Source organism: Megalops cyprinoides, chromosome 2 (assembly GCF_013368585.1).
Source record: "Megalops cyprinoides isolate fMegCyp1 chromosome 2, fMegCyp1.pri, whole genome shotgun sequence".
Classification (NCBI taxonomy): Eukaryota; Metazoa; Chordata; class Actinopteri; order Elopiformes; family Megalopidae; genus Megalops; species Megalops cyprinoides.
In genome coordinates, this window is record NC_050584.1 from 46,471,370 (window position 1) to 46,494,661 (window position 23,292).

At 44.1% G+C, this 23,292-nt stretch overlaps 1 protein-coding gene across 1 annotated transcript in view; it reads right to left on the reverse strand.

Annotated features, from left to right (window-relative positions):
* The window catches only part of LOC118773624 (xenotropic and polytropic retrovirus receptor 1 homolog), an 82,628-nt gene that overhangs the window by 40,027 nt on the left and 19,309 nt on the right, over window positions 1-23,292 (reverse strand). The window lies entirely within an intron of this gene.

Genomic DNA, 23,292 nt, shown 5'->3' on the forward strand with positions numbered 1-23,292 from the left:
CCTAACGAGCCTCCGTCCTCATTTCCATCTCTTTCTGCTCTTCCCTTACATGCCCTGGTTAGGTTCAGCAATGCATGCAGGGAGACTTAGGATCAATTTGGCCAGTAAATCTTCCGAAGAGCGTGGGGCCGCCAAGCCGGTAGGAGAAGGAGGGCAGTTTATGATGGTTCATACTGCTGACTGTCAATCACGGCTGCTCCATTCTCTCTGTTTCTCCCACTAGATTTGCCTTAACAAGACGTTCGCCGAGACCGCGTCCTCATAGCCAATTCACGTAGCCCTCGATTTTCTCCTTAATTAAAGCTCAGAGAAGCCCACGAGGGGAGGGCAAAGACGGCTAATATTTCTTTCATTTTGAAAGACCGTCTCCAAGTACTGCCTCAGTCTGCTGATGGCTTATATATTTCTTCTGTTGAGGCTTGTGAGTTTCTTCTCATTTTTGTCTTGTTTTTATGAAACCCACTGTTTCCCTTACCATGTTACAGGGACAGTGGTCCAACACAGCTGTGGACCCAAACCATACGGAATATATCATCATCGATATACTTGCTTCATTTTACACATATCCCATTGTTAATGGGAGTCATGCCTCAAGAATTTTAATGAGGATTTATCTTTTTCTAGCCCTGTGTGTTTGCCCACCAGAGTGCTGACAACTTTATACAGACACCCACATTTGTCAAAAGGGTAACAGGTCAATTACAGCCAACACTGCACTAGAATGCACACAATGAGGGTCTGAGCTCACAAGCTCACGAGTGCCATTATTGTCTCCCAGGTCAGCCTTGTTGTTGCTGAGCAGAGGTGCTCCCACTCGCTGCGCTCCTCCTCCTCCGCCCCCTGCTAACACACTCCTCCCCCACACACAGTCACCACCGCACTGACCAGGCAAAGCAGGAGAGTGTCAATCACAGCTTTATCATGCTCTCATAGGCACTTAGACGAACCCAGGCAGAGATAAGGACGCCCGCACGCACGGACACACAGACAGAAGATGAAAGTCAGCCCCTGGACAGGCAGGCGTGCGCTGCTGGGACAGACAACAAAAGAACGGTCCCGTCTCTCGGTTCAAAAGACCTCTTTCAACCTCACATCAATCAATATAGACACGCGCAAGCGAACACGCACACATTTACTTGAACTCACACACAGATAAGAGGAGTAAATGAAGTCCTTCAATCTCTTCCAGTTGTGTCCACCAGTGACACTGAGCAGAGTCTTCACATATTTCAAGAGCCCGTATTCTGCGCCGCTCAACACACCTACCCTAATCTCACAAAACGCACTTGATTTCTGTAAGGCCCTCAGCTAATCAGAGATCCCCTGGCTGAAAGGCCACTTGGAAAATCTGCCTTCATTGTGCCAAGTCTGATGGGGGACTGTCCTTGTGATTGTGGCAACAAGTGGTTCCTCTGTTTTGCTGTCTCTATTCGATATCTAGTGGTCACTGTGAGGGGCTGTGGAGTTTTGGCAGAGCCCAGCTGGACTATGGCTACCAGTCCTTTCTCTCTGAACAATGGTGTTTGTTTCCCTGGGCCTTCAAGCACTGACACTGAGCACACTTACCAACAGTCTGTGCTGTAGTTCTCCCAGAAGAGATTTCAAGAGTTTTTACTCTATACTAAATAGGGCTACAGATTATCTCTGCTCTCCTTTTATATTGTTGGACTTCCTCACATACTTACCCTCTTTGTCTTTTAATACTCTGATTTGACATCCACCCGCCCTTTCACTTTTTCTGTCCAGCTGTTGGCTGGTCATCTTTGGCTGGGCAAGTTACAAGAGCAACATTGTTCTGGGGTCGGTGTGACTCAGCTGTGCCTCCTAACCTTTTGATTGGCAGCGTTCAGAAACACAACCCTCACCAATCCCCAATAACCGTACCATGTGTGCAGTATGTGTGGGATCTTGTTTCCACACAGTGGCGGCCCCTCGCTTTCATTAGAATTTCAAGGGAGCTTAGGCACTGGGCTATCCCAGGGTATGTGGAGCGGGCTGTGCTTCTATAGTTCCCCCTGTCGTGTTGAAGAGTGATCCTGCGCAAGCATGCCACTCTCAGCCCACATCACCAAACAGTTGCTGCAGATAGGCAGAGACACAGAGCATACTTGTGTAACATAGCAACAGTACATCCAATGAAAACACCAGGCTGAATCTCGCACATGATTTGCTACGGAATGCGATCTCTCTCAAGGGTGCGTGGGCTTCTGGACTGGCTGGGATATTGGACTGACCTTTACATGTTGAAATTTCCTTGCTTTTAAAAGCCTTGATGCTTTAAAGGCATCTCGGTGTGCTATTCTTCTGACGGCGCTCAGATGACAGCATGTAATCAATTGCTTTCCTTTTTGAGTTAAAAACAAGACTTAAGTACCACAAAAACTAAACACATTTGCAAAGACAGCACATTGCTTCCATTCTTCAGTCCATGCAATGTATATTGACCTGCAAGGTCATGATACAAATTCCAATTTTCTTGAAAAAAAAAAAGCTGTCAAATACATGGCACTCATCCCAGACTGGATATATATAGTTTTAGAAACAGTATGTGTCTAAAAGTGGCATCGGCTTTGCGGTCTTAAGTCCTCCTTAAGTTGCTCGATCTGCAGAACAATACCGCTAATGTCGCTTGTGCAACATCAAAGAGGCTAGACAGCATCCCTGGGGCATTAGCCGGATTCACCAAAGCGCCTCAGGTCGGGGGAATTGTTCGTGGCAGCTATCTCTCCACAGCAGAGAAGTAACCCTCTCTTTCCTCTCTAATTGATTCCTGGATCTCTGAGTCTCATTTGCAGCTGGAGAGGGTGAGGTGGGGATGACTTGTGCTAACGCAGACAGCCTCTACTTCTCCCGCCTTTGTGCGGGGAATAGAATGAATATTCACATAGGCGTGCTGCCCCGCCCGTGACTAAATTCATCCAAACAGGATTTTGCTGTAAACATAATCCTGGAGGAAATTAAAGAGCACATTTGAATAAATGCATAAATAAATAAGGAGATAAAAGAGTGCTGTGCTATGCTGTTTTGACAAAGGTTCATCTGTGGTTTTATGAGGACTTGCTCCACTGTAAAAGGGAAGGGATCAAATAACTACTAAATGAGTAAACAACAGAAAGAAAAATCAACAAAAACAACCCTAGATCACACACAAATTAGCTATAAACTGTTAAGTTTGCTATAAACTATAAAGCTAGTTAGACAAATGACACACTGCAAAATTCAGCAGGAGAGCCTGCCCTATGAAACCAATAAAGAGAAAAAACGCCATGCAGCATGGTTCTCAAAGGAGGGAAACACCAGCACCCTCACTGTGCTGAGACGGATGTCCAGAGAACACCTGGGAAAACGCTGCCGAGTCTGACCTGAGGCGAAAGAAAGAGGAAGAGGACCTGCTGACAAAACAGCTGCCAGCAACACGGGACTCTGGCACTGCATACAAATGCCAAGAGGCACGATGGAAAGAGAGAAGTTATATTCCGTATCGGATCAGAGCATGAGCACTGACGTGCATTAAAAGTGAATTTGGGGTTCGATATCTTAAAAGGGCACAGTATGAGACACAAGCATGAGATATTTGATTTGTCATGGCTTTTACACTGCTTTCAGAGAGAGAGAGAGAGAGAGAGAGGGTGACAAGAGAAACACGAGAAGGAGTTCACACAGACAGAGAGAACAAATTCCTGAGACGTGCACGCTGTGGAGAGCCGGAGCGACACTGATCGTTCATTTGCAAAAACGCTTTTTAGCGCAGCAGAATTAGCATAATTGCAGCACTTATCGCACTGTCATGCAATGTAAATCGTCTCTGCTATGGAGGGGTTGTCGTCATGGTAATAATGGCAAAGGTTCATCGAAATCCTGCCGGGGGCCTTGAGAGGGAGGAGACGAGAGACACTGCAGCATCAGCCAGAGAATAAGTGGCATGTTAGGAGCACGGGAACAGCATGGTGTTTAGCTGTACAGTAAAGTACACTGAAACAAACACCAACAGAAACCGGAGTGATAATAGCTACAGCCAACCCGACTATAATGATAATTACCAGTTATGCTAGACAAGTTCGCCTCAAAGTTCAAATTACATGAATCAATTTAGAGATGAGTAAAAATGCTGTATAGTCTATGAGTAAAATATGGATTTGCAGTCCAGTGTTACAGTTAGGGATGCCTCATCCTTGAAAAGGGTCTCTGAAATGAGGACAGATCTACTCATCTGCAAGCAGGCACTTCTCCAAGTATGTCAAGGATTTATACAAGGGCCACCTTGACTAGCTTGTCCACCCAGACAGACAAAAGTGGCTACTTTGAATACATTCGGTCATCCAGTGGTAAGACGTACACGACCTTCAAACATAACTGTTACAGTTTTAATGAAATATCAGGCATCTAATATTAATTCCAACCCTTATTTCAAGTGCTGTTTCCCATCTGTGAATCACAATTTAAAGCCATTAATATGTATGCTTGGTTTCTGTGTTGGTCCAGAATCACTTACAAGGTAGCCCGTCACTCTGATTTCATGCTCTTGCAAACACACTCCTGTTCAGGGACAGAAGGGCCCTTAAAAGTGTGTTTACCCAGATTCCCTTGTCATGACTGGCACCTGTATGCTGGCCACCCACAGTCTCCATGTTAAGCTCCCTAGTCATCCGCCCACACACAGGGGAAATGAACGGTATTGCCTCTGTGGACATGCAGTGGGAGATGCCTCATGACACATATGAGTACATGAGTACAGGGGCGGCAGTGTAGCATAGTGGAGCAGGGCTTGTAACCAAAAGGTTCCTGGTTTGAGTCCCCGCTGGGGCATTGCTGCTGTATGCTTAGAAAAGGTACTTAAGCCAGAACTGCTTCAGTAAATATCCAGCTGTATAAATGCGTAACATGTAAAAATTGTAATCTATGTAAGTCGCTCTGGATAAGAGCATGTGCTAAATGCCAATAATGTATTGTAATGTAATGAGTACATGAGGTGTGTGTGTTATGGCTTCAGAAAGCAGAGGACAGGAAAGGCAGGTGTGATCTAGTGGAGGGAATTATATGTGTGCATTAATACTAGATGCATGGTGAAGATTGTTGCATAAAACCCTGAAAGGCTAATGTGATGTTAGGCTACTGGGAGGGGTGAGAGTGGAGCCCTGGTTTCTCTCACTCTCTCTCTCTCTCTCTCTCTCTCTCTGTCTCAGGTCAGACTAAAGGACAAAGATTCAGAGACAGACAGCGAGGGCTGAGACGAGAAGGCCAAAGAGAAAGCAGAGCTGCTCCAACATGTCGGCGACTCCTTTACTGTTACGCTACGAGTCTTTTGCCCCCAGGAAGTCTCTGTAATTGCACTGGCTGACCGTAGGTGTTAAAGACAAACACAAGCAGCAGTGCCTCTAGATTAAAGCAGGGACTGCCTGTAATGCAGGGTTACTCTGAGCTGTGAGAGAGAGAGGGAGAGAGAGAGAGCGAGAGAGAGGGCCACTGCGAGACGCAGGGCCGCGAGCGATGTGCAGGCTGGCAGAAGACTTTAATAGGATGACAGAGGACCTGCGCTCGAGTTCCCAGAGAGAGAGATAAACAAGCAGCCACTGAGTCAGTGTCTCAGAGCGCTGTGAGTCAGGGCTGCAGCGGCCTGGCGAAGATCTGCTCCTATATCGGGACGTGAGCGTGATTATCCGCTGGGAGGGGCTTATTTGCCTGGAGACTGTGTGAAACCGAACCTGTAAGGAGCAACTGAAGGCAGTCTGACTGCGGCGTGTTTTCTACCGCTTTCCTTGGAGCCAGGTGCCGGGCTGGACCTCCGCTTTGGGCCCCGTAACTCGCACGCATGCACGCTCACACACAAAGCAAACCCTCATCTCGCAGGGGAAAAGGGCTTCATACTATAGCTGTGCTCCATAATTACTCGCAAGCATGTGTTTCAGGACCGCGTCTCATTTTCGTCTCTTCCACAGCATGAAATCATCTGTTCTATTCATTTTTAAATAAGCATTGCTTACCTAGTCATTACCGCAATGGCCCTAATTTGCCTGAAAATAGATGCGACGCACAGCTTCTCATTAAACTGCATGTAGAGCATGTGAGATGTGACATGACGGAAAGGCCTCCGGGTTGCAGTGCAGTATCCCTGCACTGCATTGTAATTTCATTTCATTATTGTACACAGATGCAAACCTGTGCTACACACATGTACCTGTTCCACTGTGGGTTGCTAACACACCCACGCACTGTTCAAAATACCAAAGGGTCTTCACCTGGATGGCAAGGAAATGGCAAGCCTTAAAAACCTTTACACAGACTCACTGATGCAATTCAGTGTGCAATGTCACATTTTCCTGCAAACCAAGTATCTCTTTGCCGTGAACATACCAATCCAACTATCTCTTTGCTATGAGCTTCACCTTAAATCATGCAAATAATTCCCAGTTTATTTTGGTTTTAGTGCATTAAAGAAAGAACAATGAGAAAAGAGAAGATGTTAATGCATTTAAGACAGGCAGTGGGGCTAATGCATTTATTATCGTGGTTACAGTGCATGCAGCACTAGCAGGAAACCGCGACGCTACAATGTAAAACAGAGGAAATAAAGCACGGTGCCCCTGCAGAGCACTTAGCACGTCAGTCAATCTCAAGGCCACTCACACAATGAGAGCGACTGCTGTTTCTAGGCAACACTCATGAGTGCTTCTCCCTGCTGCACCGGCAGCCTCTATCCATCCATCCATCAGTGTATCAGCTATCGATGCATGTATCTAACGATCCATCCCAACACATCAGCCTATCCATCCATCTGCTGTATTAATATGACTGTCTTCCCTCGGCCATCCACCCATGTATCCATCCACCTACCTGGCCATCAATCCATCTAAGTGGTGCACCACAGTTCACAATGGAATTAATATACAGTATATTCTTATATATTTATATATATTTTACATGTGAATATGTCTTAACATACTTCTAGATACTTTTTTTAGTTTTTCAATTCAGTTTTCTTACAGACAACTGCAAGAGAGTATCTCACTTTCACATTTGAATGAAAGAATAAGAAGAAAGATTAAAATACCAAAAAAACACCCCAGTAAACACATTATTAAAACACAAACTAATGAAAATTTCTGCTCAGAGATACAGTACGCAGAGCTGGATGAAGCAATTTCCTCCCCAAGTCTGCGAGGACCTGAGCGGCTCCACGCAGAGCGTTAGAATCAATCTGCAATATAATGCTTCAGAGAGCAGCGCGATGAGAACACATGCTGTAAGTTATTACATTGCAGAGTCCCCGCAGAGCTCTCCGGTCGGAAGCGCCGCATGAACAGCGAGCGCGGAGGGCGAGCGGTGAGACGCCTGAGCAGAGGGAGAGAGAGAGAAGGGGGGCTCGGGAAGCGGAGCGTCAGCGCTGCCGGTCAAACAGCCGTCGCTCGTGAGAGAAGGGGGGCTCGGGAAGCGGAGCGTCAGCGCTGCCGGTCAAACAGCCGTCGCTCGTGAGAGAAGGGGGGCTCGGGAAGCGGAGCGTCAGCGCTGCCCGGTCAAACAGCCGTCGCTCGTGAGAGAAGGGGGGCTCGGGAAGCGGAGCGTCGGCGCTGCCGGTCAAACAGCCGTCGCTCGTGAGAGAAGGGGGGCTCGGGAAGCGGAGCGTCGGCGCTGCCGGTCAAACAGCCGTCGCTCGTGAGAGAAGGGGGGCTCGGGAAGCGGAGCGTCGGCGCTGCCGGTCAAACAGCCGTCGCTCGTTTCACACTCTCACGCGCGCTCCCTTTTCCCGGGTTCGGGCGAGACGAGCGGCTTCCCGTAACACTCTCTGACAGCCGCGGCGATGTCAGATTCATTGCGAGTTTGATCCTGCAGGTAAAGAGAACAAGAGGCCCTGGGGTGAATTTTCTTCTGCTGTTTCTGTTTGACTTGCGCTACGACAGAGCGCGCAGCTTGTACTAATGTGCGCGCATGATCAGAAAATCAAAAACCCCCGGCAGTAAAATCACCACATGCCGCTGTTTAAATACGGAAACCAGGGTACGTTTGCGGTTTAGTCCGCATCACGGTCTTTAAGAGGATCAACGACCACCCGCGTCCAACGGGGGGCAATAAATCAGGGTCATTAAACAAAATGCTATATCAACAGTAAAAGCAGCAGCCATTTGTCTACCACAATGTGCCTTACTGTACTGTACGGCGCTGTAAGCACAGAATGGTGGCAAGACCACGTGCAGTACATATAGACTGTGGAAATTGTGCCAGAGCTCACTTTAAATGCCTGCTTATGCATTAATTTTGCTCCAAATGTCATGGCACAGATCAGGAATTTTCATTGTTCCATATGTTTTGATACAGAAGCTGACTAATTTACAATTGTACTTACAAGTGTTTACTATCCATCTTCACAAGACATTCACACAATGAGACACAGATGTACCCAAACGATGCAGGTGGCATTTTGTGAATGGTGACATCTGGCACCGATTCAGTTGAAACAACATGATCATAAGGAAGATAAATTCCTACCACTTCCGCTCTCTCAACAGGTGCACCACAAGATTCAGTCCTTGGCTTAGGCTGGTCCCTAACCTACACCAGATTTCTTAGGCCTCTTACTGCGCCCTAAAGGTTTTATTACCACTGTTACACAGACTGAACTTCTTTCCCATTTCCTTCTTCTTGTACAATGGTTTCCTCATGAATCCTGCCTAAACTTTGACTGCCACCCAGTGAGTGTTCAACCCTGACCATTCAGACCTACAGGCAAAGTGTACATTGGCTCAATACCAATCTTACCAATACCAAAATCTTCATAGAAAACCCCATGTTGTACACACCTCCTAGATCACCTTCTAGAAAACATTAAAGAAAAAACAAGAAACACTGAAAACAAAGTTTCAAACTGAGGTAATGTCAGAATGATACTGATTTTGGATGATGTACAGTATTCTTCCAAGGGATGACTAACACTTTGCGGCACTGCCTCAGAGCTGAAACCTTCTCCTTGGAGGGGCCTCTTTGTAAAATACTCTACACCTCCATAAACTAATTGTCTGTAAGATTATCCGAATAAGAGTGTTTAATAAATAAACAAATAACGAAGTCTCAAATTCAGGTAATGTCAGCATGGTACTGATCTTATATGACTTACAGTATTCTTCCCAGGGATGACTAACACCTTGTGGCAACTGCCTCAGAGCTGAAACCTTCTCCTTGGAGAGGCCTGCCAAATTTTAGCACAGACAGGGGGGTTCTGATCATCCTGTCTGGCGTGTCCCAGACGGCGGAAAATCCAGCCCTCCCGGAGGTGCGCGGGCCGCTCCCCGCTCCCTGTGCCCCGCGCGGCGTCCTCGGGCCGGCTGCCTGCCGCAGATAAGGAGCGCTCCCCAAAGCCTGCCTTTGAAGACAATGATGAGGCAGCACGCGCACTCCAGCCACCCTGAGCTCTCTGTGAGACGCGCTGATAGTGGGGGGAATTAACAGGCATCAAGCGCAAAAACAGCCTGCTCTATTTAACTGGGAAAAAAAAATAAACAAGTTTGTAACCAGGGAAATAAACACATCGGGCTGGGTGCTGCTATGCGAGCGGAATTCATTTGGGAGAAAGTTTTACAAAGTCATAGAACACTTATGAAAAATGCTGTGAAGGAAAAATCTTACAGTGTCTTGTGTGAACTTGTAATAGCTTTCTGTCAGACGTGTTTATCTGTCAAAGGTGATGACACAGAACCACCTCTAACATGCCATTTTCACATCTTTCCTCTGAATAGAAGAAAATATGGGTAAACATCCCTATAAGCACCTATTATATTCAGCATAAGATGTAAAAATGCTGCACTGATTACTAAAATATTTCTGTTGTATTACTGGTCACAATACAGTCGTAATGGAAATACAAGTTCTAAAGGACTCATTTCTACATCTTGACAATAGATGTGTCAATACCTGCCTTCAATTGCCTTACTGAAACTATCTACCTTGTAACCACAGGTATAGAAGATAACTGAGTACAAAACATGTTCTGACTTCTTATTAAAAATGTATTCAGTTTCTACACAGAAAAGGAGATGACAAGCAGCTCTTATGCAATGTTCTGAGCCATAATCTGAAAGCTATGATACTGGGTCCTTGTGCAAGGATCACCAGCCCAAATGGAAGCAGGACCTTTCATAAAACACCTGTATGCTAGGCACTTATCCACAGTTACCTCTGCTTTCAAGGAGCAATCTCCCTCTGAACAAACATTTTTATGGAGCCTCCAGCTGAAATTTATGGAGTGTGACAATTCACTGCGCCTTGCTGGCAAATGACAAGCAGCGCCAAGAAAACTGACACGTAATAAAAGGACTAATTAGCCAGAGCCATTTGACAAAGGCAATGAGCAGAAAGGCGTGTGACCCAGAGAGACGAAGAGGTGGGGGCAGCTCCCTCACACGGGATAATTACCATCATTGCCTCTTTCTTTGTCTTTGAGGCATAAACAGTGATGTAAAAAAATCGCAATATGGAACCCGTCAGACTCCTGTGGTGACTGCATCCTTCTCAGTGAGCCACTGCAAGGGAAGAGGCACATGTGCACTATGACACATGACCTACAGCATGGGGAGACAGTGTGTGTCTCTTTACTCTATGCAGTGAGCAATCTTTGCAGGCTCACTGAAGGGGGTATTATTATCAGAATTTCCACACAGCTAAGAGCATGTGTGTCATACAACATAATGTTTTGTCAGAGCATGTTTAGTTTTTGTAAGGAACCACTATTTGCCGCCATTATTATCAATCTAAAAAGAGTGCGTGCCTCTCAAGACAAAAGACAAACATGGCCTCAGGGATAGGACAAAATGCTAATGCGAACATAATCAAATTTACATCAGACTAGGGAGAGTTCATTCATCAAGACATGGAATATTCATGCAGCTCAACGGAGATTTTCCACTGGGTGTTGAGGAGGTCAGCTATTTTGTGTCAGGCAAGGATTTCATTCTCAGCACAGCACTGACAGTCTACAACAGCAACCACCCTTATATAAACAAGTTAGAAGAGACACAGCTATCAAGAAAATCCCTCAGTCTTATGTATCTTAAAAACATGTAAGCATTTTAAAATGCTTATTATCTAGATGACGTACAGCCTGTACAGTTCTATATGTGGCTTTCAAAATGGGAAAAACAAAGGAAATGAAGGCTGCCTTGTTTGCATTATAACCTGAGTGTCTCCTCTGATTTCTTTTCTCTGATTCTGACAACAGTATTAGTGGGTGCAACTGAAGGGTAACACAGCATGCTTATTTTAGCTAATCCTAATCTAAAGTCTGCTGAAGTAGTAAAATTAAATTACAGGCAAAGGTTTTTCAGTGAGAATTTCCACACATTTGCATAAGTACAGCAGGTCTCTGCAGGGACATAACTTGGTAGACAATGCTTCACCACATGGACGTGAAGCACAAGATGGCAAACTCAGAAAATATCATCTACAAACATATCAATGGACAAAAAGAACTTGTAGCAGGCTATTTAAAATACATACTGTCATCTCTAAGAATATTATTATTATTAGCAGTAGTTATTGAAGAGAAAAACTACTGATGTTTTAATAAACAAAATGTGATGCATGAAGTCCCATAAGACAAGCATCTATTGATGAAAACATTTGCATCAAGAGGGAGATAATGAGAGGCTATATAAATTAAAAAAAAAAAAACAATTTCCTGCAGTGTTTAGCATGTCAGCCATTTCATCAAAAGCAGTCTGTCATTAGGAACTCATCCATCTGCTCTTGCAAGGGATGGAGGGTGGGGTTCACAGTAGTTTCTTCTATCTATCTAGTAAGCAGCTGAGTTGTTTAACAACTTCATTCACATTGGAGAAAAATGGATAGGGATAAAGTTGTTACAATACTATTGCGTGTGATTGACAGCTGCCGCTTACAGAGGAAATCGCTAAGTTGCGTGTGAGCATGTGTTTGCTGCTGGGACTGGGGCAGGCATGGCCTGAGGGAAGTACAGTAACTTCACCGACATTCATAAAAAGGTCAGCTCAAAATGGGTCACTGGGGCTGACCTTGCTGATTCAACCCTGATATGATCCGCTCCTCCCAAAAGCTTAGATGCGTTAATACCCCAGTAATGCTCTGCATGGTTCCTTACACCTGGGTATGGCCGAAGTCAGAGAAGGAGAAAGACAGTGTTATTGATAGTAAGCATACTTTACGGTAGTCACAGTATCTGGTTTAGCTGTGGGCAGTCTCGCTAGTTTGACTTTTGATGGCCAGACCTAATAGACTTATTATTAAAGTTGAAAACAGTATCATACAAAAATCACATGATAATCACTTGCACAAGATGGGGGCACAATCAATCAAAACTGCTATTCTACTACTTGTTCTAGTTGACATTTATTGCAGACACCCACTGGCAGATAAATGTTGTTTGGTGCACAACTGGGGAATGAGTGAAAACACAATTAAGGAAGTGATGGAAGACATTAAAGATCATTATTTCCCATGGGTTCCTGTGACCCTTGCTTCAGTGGAATGATGCCAGTCCCTGGTCACATTTTTTATTCTGTTTAAACACTTCTCTCTTTGGCTTTGCTCCCTTTACTTTACTACAAACTTCTTATAACACTTCACTTACTGTCCCCACCTGTCAATTCTTATGGTTATTTATGTTTATACTAATGGAAAGTAGCAACTTTGAAAGAGGGAAATTTAAGAGTTAAGATGTACCACATTAGCAGTCTATGACAGCCTGGAAAACTACCATGGAAAGTGTAGAGACACTGTGCACTGGCAAAGAGATAGAGTTAAGTGCCTTTGCCATGATCCAAACCAGCACCCTGCCTGACTACCAAAAACGGCCTCTGTTCACTGCATTCATTCTTAATGGCAGTCCCAGTGGCACCTCACATTCGTCAGGACACTTCCTGGGAACCATAGTTCCTTCCTGGCTGGACAGATCTGCTCTCAGGTGCCAGCTGGGAGGGTTTCAGAACTCTCTAAAACTCTCGAGTTACTGGAGCTCAGTAAGCAGGCATGCAGGCTACCAGAAATGATTAGGTGTAAAATGACTTATTCATATGAGAAATAAATATTATGTTGAGGAAAGGTTCCTAAGAAACACTGTTGTATCAGCTGCCTCCACACACTGCCATTAGTCTTAAATGTTCTTCTTTGACCAAAAACAGCACTGCAATCATGACCTGCCTCTCTGTAAGATACTCGACAGAGAACAGCAAGTTACAATTATTATTTATAAGATTTACAGCTATCATCAGCTATTGTCCTTCCGTCTCCTAATCTGCAAAACTACTTGCAGGATGTGTGTATGACTGTAAAAATGTAGAATTTAGCATGATGTAGGATGTTTAAACATTCATATTGTGCATATTTAGAAGTCAGCCTATGGAAGACAAAGAGAAAAAGGTACAACTTGACACTAAAGCAGCATTTCAGACACATTTCAGATCTGAGCAAAATGAAAGAGAGGACATATACAGAACCTTTGAAAAGTTACGCCTGCAATGTGAACGAGCTATTACCCTGTGAAGTAATCCAGCCTCCAGAATACAATGCACCCTGCGATGCGCTAAATTGCAAAACTAAATTGGTAATTATCTTAATTATTACCTGCCACTTGCCAGGATATCTGCAGTGTGTATTTTTGTTAGTGCAGTAAACTCCAAATAAAAGAAATTACGCATATAATTTTAAAGCTCTGAAAAACAACAAAAGCTCAAGTCAGCTGTTTCAAAATCAAGATGACACACGCCCAAAGACACGAATTTAACCGGTGAAGTAATTTTACAGAATAAATTTAAAATGGTCATTTCAAAGATAAGGTACACATGGAAGACCATAGTGGGGTGTTAAGATGAAGTTCAGCACGCATGGAACAGGATTTTACTTGAATTAATTCTACCGCACTCAGGACGGGATCCACCCGCAGTGTGAAGCTTTCCAGGCTGCTTCCTGGCGCCGTGCCTCCCCAGAGTCATTCCAGGAGCATCTGCACATGTGGTGCAAGAATGCTGAAGCTGGATTAAGATTGTGTTAGTGTGGTAATTGGGCATTATTAATACTTATCTTGCATATATTATCCACAGGCTGTGGATGAAATGAAATATGAATATGCCCAGAGGCTAGAATATGCGGAAGACGGGTACTGTGGTGTTAAGGAGAACAATTGCTAATTTTTTCCCCCAGTACAATTCTTTTTATTCCATGGCAGAACTTCTCTGACATAATTTTCCAACAGCTGAATATTCTGGGGACGTGGCCCAATGTTGTGTGTGTATGAGTGTGTTTGTGTGTGTGTGCACAACTCTGAATGACAGGTAATAACGGTCCACTGCTCTGAAGCCAGGCAAAATTCTCATATTCTGCACAACTGTCAGATATGAACAAAAGCTGATACTGGTTCATTCTGCTGCAAAGTAGCTCTAAAACATTCAATGACAAACCCAAGGAGATCTACTTTCACTGACCTTTACTGGCTGTTCCCGCTGGCCTGACCCAGCTACACCTCCAACTGTTTTCACTTACCAAAAATACCAAATGTGAGCCTGTCCTTCCTTCTTAGGAAACCTATGGAAGTCAAACTGTACTGATCAGAACCTGTTTAACATACCTAGCCTGCAACATAAAATATATTATATTTATGAGGTCTACAGCAGATACTCTGTTCTAATATGAGGGTAAATCTAATGTAAACCTTATACGTTTATTTTTAGCTAAGTGGTAAGTTAGCAGTTCAAACAAGACTACTTAACATGTGCTAGTCAGAGGAGCAGTATCTATTCAACCAGGTTGCTTAGCTGTTACAAGTTTTCACAGCATTGCTAGCTAACATCAAAATGACCTGCTGAAAGCAAGCATAAACATGAACTACAACTCAAGACTGTAGTTTTACAGTTATCAGTAGTTTCCCATAAATGAATTGTATAAAGTAGAATATGTAGCTACCTGTATACGGTCTACGAGCTGACCCATGGCCCTGAAACTTCTGCTTGCTAGGCATCTCCACAATATACAAATATATGTACATGTCATATAGAGTACCGAGGTGGGTACGTCATCATTGGTTCTTCGCTGGTGTCGGAAGTAAATTCCCTAGGGAAAATTACAATGGGCTTCGCACACTATCTTTACTTTGTTTTATCTTTGTTCGGTGTGAGGATATATTTGGACTCGTCAAATGTTTCGATATTTTCCGAAAATGTTAAGATTTAAGACTTGTAGTTCGTTTTGTAGGCTACTTTTCGAACGACATATCCCATAGAGCAATGCGGGGGGAACGTCCTGACAAATCAGATACCACCATCTCATCCGGGCATTCTGGGATCTTCGGTTTTGAAAACCGTTGGCTCTAAACCCGGTTAGGGTCACTGGTGGAAGACACAGTAGAGTTGGTGGTTAGCTAGCTAACAACCGTAATCGTTATAAAATGGTTCAGTGCTTTATCCCGGACTGCAGCCACTGTACATATGTGAACGACTGCAAATTTTTCAGGTTTCCAAAATGGCCCACGGCATAGTTTTACATCATGGAAACCGTGAAGGTTATCTCTGTAGGCACACCATCAGAGAGACGTCTACCAAATGTAGCTAAATGAATGTGCATTCTCACTCAAGTCGAGTGCCCAAATCTACACGTGTAAGCAGAATTATAGTTTTGCTTAAACATCAAGGAGTTCCTGACTCTGTAGATATGTCTCAAAGCCTTCGGGTGTTTTTCAACATTCAAAATCGTGGGCTAACAATCAGCCCACTTAGCAAGCTCGATGGGTGAAAATGTAACCTGACTTTGCTTGCTAGCTAGCCAGCTGGTTAGCTGTGCTACCTAACGTTACACTGGCCTAGACTCACTGACACCCTGTAGGTCTTATCCCTCATGCTCGCCCTGACCAAACCGGTGATATGACCCTCAAAACAACTGAATTCCTCCACATGCCTGATTTATAATGGTTTTCGCCCCGCTGAAAACTCAGGGTCTCATCCATAAAAAGAATATGGCTAAGCGACACCACTGCTGCTAACGATGAGCTTGCTATCGCTGATAGCGATGACTGCTAAAGACGAGCTTGCAAGTTAGCTGCTACAGCGATAGCTGATAACGATGATTAGCCACACACTAGCTAGCAAGGCCGGAGAGCGGGAATGAGAAAGCTCCGTGGTTTCATGGGACGTGTAGTTTTTAAGCCCGGGGTTGTACTAGCATATAAGATAAAAAAAAAATAAATTACATAAAATTTAGCTCGAAACAATTAAAATAAACAATATACGTAGCAAGTTGTTACCATAATATATAATCCGGAAATGTATGGTAAGCCATAAATCACTAGAAGTAGCCTACTTTAAAAGTGCGTTTTAAAAAACGTCTGACTAAAATGAATGGGGAATTTCACTTCCGACACCAGTGTGACGTGGCTATCTCGGTACGCTAGTCTATACCATTTAAATTCCCTCCTTAGTAGTCCTCAACTGAATCCTCTTCCACGCACAAAACATCTGTTTTTTTCTGATTACCTATGATCATATTTGATGCCAAAACCAATGTTGACGATAAAAAGCACCATCAACCCAATCATTATGCCTATGAGCCATAAGCCACCACGTAGGCTAAAACGATAGCGATATGTACCGCGATAGACACTTCATCAATAGCAATAAGAAAATTGTTCGATAGAACGCTCGATAGTCTCACTTAAATGCATTAAATTCAAACCGCCAGGAAAGCTAACGAATACGCAAAGTTCGGTTGCATGAACAAACCCCAAGCGTGCTCCCGCCCTGGCTCATGAACAGCCTATCATATCCCTTGACAATGGAGCGTACTATGAGTGACACGCAAACAGCCAATCATTTAACAGGACTTGTTCGGTTGCACCATCGACATGTGACACAACAGAAACAGCGCGGAGTGAGAAAATGAGTGCAGACGGTGAGGAAATTGTTGATAAAAAAGGACCAGTCAGCTCGCCAGTATGGCAGTTTTTTGGTTTTTTTAAGTCTGACGGATATCAGAACACCGTTGTGTGTAAACTGTGCAGGAAAACCGTCCGGGCCAAGAGCGGGAATACAACAAACTTATTTTATCACCTTAGCCGCTTCCACCCTTTGGAGTACGCAACATGTCGTCAGTCACGATCTACATCTGCTACATCTGCGATCCACAGACCTACATCTGCGACCCACAGACAGTCCACGATGGAGAGGTACTCACCAACAGTACCGTATGACAAAACATCCAAACGATACAATGACATAACCCACGCAGTAGCGTACTACATTGCTAAGGATATGCGACCACTCAGCGTGGTTGAAAACTCTGGCTTCAGAAAGCTTCTCAGCGTGGTTGACCCTTGCTATGTTGTCCCGGACCGCAAGCACTTTTCAAGGACAGTGCTTCCCCAACTTTATTCGGAATGTAGGGAATCTGTAGAAAAAGAGCTGTTATCAGTCTCCTATTTTGCCACAACCTCCGACATCTGGTCGAGTCGCACATGTGAGCCGTATATAAGTTTGACTGTTCATTTTATAGACGGCGAATGGGGTCTGAAGAGTAAATGCTTGGAAACAGCATATTTTCCAGAGGACCACACGGGGGAATTGATTGCACAAGGCTTGACTGATGCACTGGTCTCATGGGGTCTGAATGAAAACAACCAGGTGTGCATCACCACCGACAGCGGGGCGAATATGGTAAAAGCCACTTCACTTAACAACTGGACTCGACTGGAATGTTTTGGCCACGGCTTGCATTCAGCTATTGGTGAGTAGCGTTGGCATTCAGTAGTTTCATAGTCATCCACATACAGTTTCTTGGGTTGTGTTAATAGCAATAATAATATGAATATTTCCAGAGTCAATTAGAAAAGCACAATTAAGACATAGACACACAACAAATCTGCAAGTGTTTACACTTTTAATTTCAATAATAAAAATAACTTTTTAATCATAAAAATGAAATGATAAAAGAATATTAGTTTGTTTTTTAGGGCAAGGTTTCACCCTAGTACATCATCTATTATTTTTTATATAATATTAAATTATTTTGTAAAGCGGCTATTATTTAAGAATTACTTGTATTTTTGCTGCAATGATTTATAGTATTACCTTGCTGTATCTGTTGCTTATACTGCCGATTTTCTCTCTCTTTTTTCAGGTGCAGCAGGGAAGGACAAAAGAGTGGAAAGGGCCATTGACATGTGCAAGAAAGTGGTGGCAGCATTTTCATATTCGTGGGAAAAAAAGAGAGATCTGGCAGCAGCTCAGGAACAGCTCGGCCTCCCCAAACACCAGCTTGTTACCGAGTCACCAACCTGGTGGGGCTCACGCCAGAAGATGGTGGCTAGAGTGCTGGAACAGCAAAAGGCCATCGCTCAAGTCCTGGCTTCAGACAGGAAGACCCGACACCTGGTGCCAACATGGCAGGACATTGATGTCCTAGAATCCGTGCATGAAGCATTAAGTCCTCTCCTGGAGTTCACAGATTCCCTTTTTGGGGAGTCATATGTGACGCTGTCATATGTGAAGCCTGTGCTCCAGCTGTTCAGAACAAAATTACTGAATGTCAGTGAACGGGACACTCAGCTCACAAAAGAGTTAAAGACCAAAATCATGGCATACCTCGATGAAAAATATGCAGACCAGGTCACTGACGACCTGCTCGACATGGCTACCTTAGTCGATCCAAGATTCAAGGCTCAGTACATCAAGCCAGACAAGGTAGAAGCCATTAAAACGAGGGCATTGTCTGAAATAATGGATGATTACCAAGGCCAATCCCAGGCAGGGGCTTTAGTTGGAACAGAAGCAGCAGGTGCAGAAGGAGGAGCTGCTGCTGAACTATTTCTAACACTGGGTATGAAGAAGCAACGAAAATCTTTGGGTAGTTTCTTCAAAAAGCAAAGCCCCGATGAAGATGCCTTTCCTCTCACTGAAAGGAAAAAAGTAGAGAGCGAGCTGAAAAGCTACCTGATGTCTCCTGATGCAGACAGTGAGTATGAACCCCTGGAGTGGTGGAGGCTACATGAGCGCAACTTCCCAAGGGTGAGCCAACTTGCAAAGAAATACTTGTGCATCCCGGCCACCAGCACCCCCTCTGAAAGAATTTTTAGCGCAGGGGGTAATGTCATCACATGTACCAGAGCAGCATTAAAACCAGAGAGAATGAACCAACTTGTCTTCCTTGCTCGCAATTTGAAATGAAGCATGTATGATTGTGAATAGTATTTGAGGGTTATTTTTGACATTTTTGTGTACTGGGTAGTTATTGTCTTTTAATATAGTTTGTTACATATTGATGTTAGGTCGCTCTACCTCAAAGCTGAATGTGATTTTGTAAGTTACATTACAGTTTACATTTTATCTCATTTTGTTTACTGAATTTTCGAGGTTTTTATAATGTTTGTTACATCTTTCAGATGTTAGGTTGATCTACCTCAAAGTTTACTTTGATTTTCTATGCTTACAAAACACTTTTACATTGCGCACATTTTAAATTCAAAATAAAGTGGTTAAATTCAACCCTTTTTCTCCTGGTAATTATTAAAAACAGGTCATTAAAAATTCTTGATAATTATCGAGAGCGACTGAAGTGAAACATTTTATAAATTTTTCAGCTATATTGCCTAGCCCTACCACCACATTTAAATACACCTGGTCAGCATATATATGGCTTGGGTACCGGCTGACTGGGCTGATCATGGGCAGCTTGGCTAATCAATCAAATGAATGTGCTGGTGTTGGAATGCTAAAATACTATAGTGCAAATGTATATTAAGATTAGAGCAGCTTGAGACTTTTATTTGGATTGAAACAGGAAGGTCTTTTCACATGAGAAAGCTACAGTTCTCATCAAACACACTTTGAATAATTCAACATTTAATAGGAGAAACAAGCTGACTGGGAGAGTTCACCTTAAATTATTAATACCCTGGTCTCCTCTTATTGTAGGATTTGTGGATTTTAAATAATAGTCATAAATAATAAGATAATGACATCTTCCTTGGAAAATATCTTTGCCCTCCATCTGCTTCTTAATTGGTTGTTGAAAGGGCTGATGGAAAAGGAACACTACGGGGATCTGGGGCACCTTCTTGGGACACAGACATGAGACCTGCAGGAGTGTGCTTCACTGTGCGAAAACACTGAGCCCTCAGCAAGTGGGAAGCGTGTCTGTCCCACAGGCAAGTCTTCACTGCAGCACCCTCTTCCAATCACTGTCAATGTCACAGCTTCTCTCTTCTGCCAGTTTAGCCAAGGGCACAATTCAGCAGCAGCGATTCCTCTCAGCAGGGGTCAGACATCTTCTCCTGTTATTTTACCACACACACGTACACACACACTCTCACACACAAACGCGCGCACACGCACACACCCATGGGATGGAACTCAATTTAAACCTACAAACATCTCCTCGCAGGGTCACCCGATTTAATTTAGCTAAGAATGAAAACTGAAACGCTTTCCACAATACATGAAACATGCGTCTCTCAATGCAAACCTAAGCTCACTGGAGAGTTGGTTCCCTAATTCCCAAAAGAGAAATCAATGTGGAACAACCAGATCCTGGCAACTCTGTTTAAACTACTGCGGGAGGATGCTATTATCACTTTCCTTATATGATTGGAACAATCCAAATCTACGCCCTGTCTGTTGCTGTTGAAAACACTTTCTAAAAAAAAAAAAAATCAAACGCACCACGTACACTGCGAGCTCCCATCTCCTTGGTGACGGGGTCCATTAGAATTTAAATTAAAAGCGAATCTGCAGGAGACCCCTGCAGACCCCCAGCCACACCGCCTGCTCGGCAGCAGGGCTCTCCGGAGAATTGAGCCAACCAATCAGCGGCCGATCTGCAGTCAGTCCTGCTGTCTGACAATGGGCCAATCTTGCACAGTGGGGCTCTGAAGGACACTGCCAGGGCTCGCAGAGACTCGGTGCACAGCCGTGTTAGCGAACGGCTTCTCCATACACCTTAATATTGTCTTCAGCTAGACGGCCAATAAAAGCAACAGATGCCGGGAAATGATTGATAAATGACTGCCATGCTTTACGATGAGTCATTTCATTTTAACCTGAATTAAATTCTGCCCAATACAAACACCACACCAGATGCAGTTTCATCTTTTATCAAGGTCAGGGGGTGATACTGAAAAGGATTTTCATAAATCCAGGTGCAATGAAAAAAAAAACAGGCCGATTCGTTCTATATCATATTTGCCATTGAAATAAATCTTATTTAGTAGATCTTCACAGGTCTTCTTTGCTCACAAAGGGATTTTTAGACTCCCTGCAACCATGAGAGCAGAGCAGAATAAAAAAATGATTTGATTTTCTTCATCCTGAGAATGAACAGGTCTTGAAATACCTAAACATATGGCACCTCCTATAGCATGCTAACACCCCCTGCCTAAGGCCAAGCCTCATATTCCACAAAGCTGGGGTGTGTGAATGTGTGTGTGTGTGTGTGTGTGTGTGTGTGTGTGAGCGCGCATGTGTGTGTGTGTAAGTCTCAATTCTTGTCAAGTATCACTAAAGGAGTCACTTTTTCTTAATCACACATTCTTTCTCAGACCTAGGAGACTGACTGGCCCACTTGTCTGACAATCAGTCTGGAAGAAATGGATAAAAATTTCACTGAATAAATAAATCGGAAGAGGAATTTTAATGATACTCTATCCACTCTCACAACAATAACTGGCAACTCTCTACATATAATACAATTTTATTAAAATAAAACAAATGCTAATGAAAAAATACTTGTCCAGCTTTTAAATTTGAAATATACTAAAAATCTATGTTATAATCATTCATCTCGACAATACATAAAGCAAAGAAAATCAATTTGCAACAACACACATAAAATCAATTAAATACATTAATCAGAGAAAAAGGTTACAGCTGTCAAATCATGAATGACGATGGGTGCAAAGCCAGCTTTGGACGCTAAATAAATCCTGATCGGAAAGTGTTACAGTAATCCATTCCTAGAGGAAGTTCGGGTTTGTCGAAAGAGCGATAATTAGAAACCCTTTGTGAAATTGAACTCTCCTAGCAATCAGTGGTCTGGCCTGAGGACAGGGGTAACCTTCAGCAGATCTGGTGTAGTAAACAAGGAGCCGCGCATGCGCCTCTCCGCACTGACTCCTCCCTCCCACCTTCTTCCATTGTCTGAAAGATCGAGTGGAGGAAGATGGAGAGATGTCCATAGGAGCTAAGCCAAAGCTCCTTGGAGGCACAGTGTTTCTTCTTTGAAAAAAGGACTTGACATTTCCATATGCCCACAGCCCCCCCGGTGACACCCCCTTGTACACGCCGTGCCCTCCACCCCAACACCGTTCAGGCGAGGTCTAATTCACAGATGAATAATGAATGGAAAGACTTTCATGTATCTGTTTTTTTTTTCTTTAGTGTGCTATATCTGGAGAATTAATGCAGACCATGCATGTGGAGCGAGCCTAGGGAGATTCCAGATTGTCTGTTGCTGTATGTGTGAGGCTCAAAGACACTCGCTCGCCATCTTGGTCGAAGTTCATGGTGCTTTCTTGCTGACGGAGAGGCGCCATGTTGTCGTAAGTCTAAACCATTCTCCTCATTTTCTGTCGGCTTCCATCACTCAGTTTCAATCCATGGCAATCAATGTTCTTATACATTCTCTTTCACACAGGTCTCTCATTCACCGCCCAGTCTTCAGTCTCCAGTTCACAAGTCCAAGTGCACCCCCCCCTTCCTCCTTCATCTTTTCCCAAGCGCCACACCACTGATGTTCTTTTAACAGAAATTGTGGGACACTTAAAACAACAGCCACTGCAGCACACACATTAACAAAGATGCAAGGTGGTACTTCAGCAAAAAGAGAAACAAACTCACAAAACGCAATTAACATTTTGATCAAAATCAGAGCGGCAGCTAGAGGAGCAGTGCATCAATAATGCAGGCCAGTGGGAGACCCAGGCCTCTGAGCCGCTCGCCCCCTTCCGCGCGCCTACGTCCTTGGGCTACTGGCGCTGAATATTCCAGCGCAGGAGTGGCGAGGGGGCTCGCGGCTCGGCCCGCCGTAGCGACAGCTGCCGTACCAGCGCGCGTGATCGGAATAACAACAACAAAATAATAGCCAGCCATGTCCATCACCACTGGAGGCGACAAAATGGAGGGAAGCAAGCGAAGGTACGCCGCTGGAAGGTGCGGTTTTCTCCACAGCAGGATGTGAGGGGTTTGAAAGAACAAAAGAGGACGACTACAATCTGGCACTCCTGAGTACCGGGGCCAGTGGTGCCTGCCAGAACAAAGCTGGTTCTGTGTGCTGTGAGTGGGTCGGGAGATGGGAGTGCGG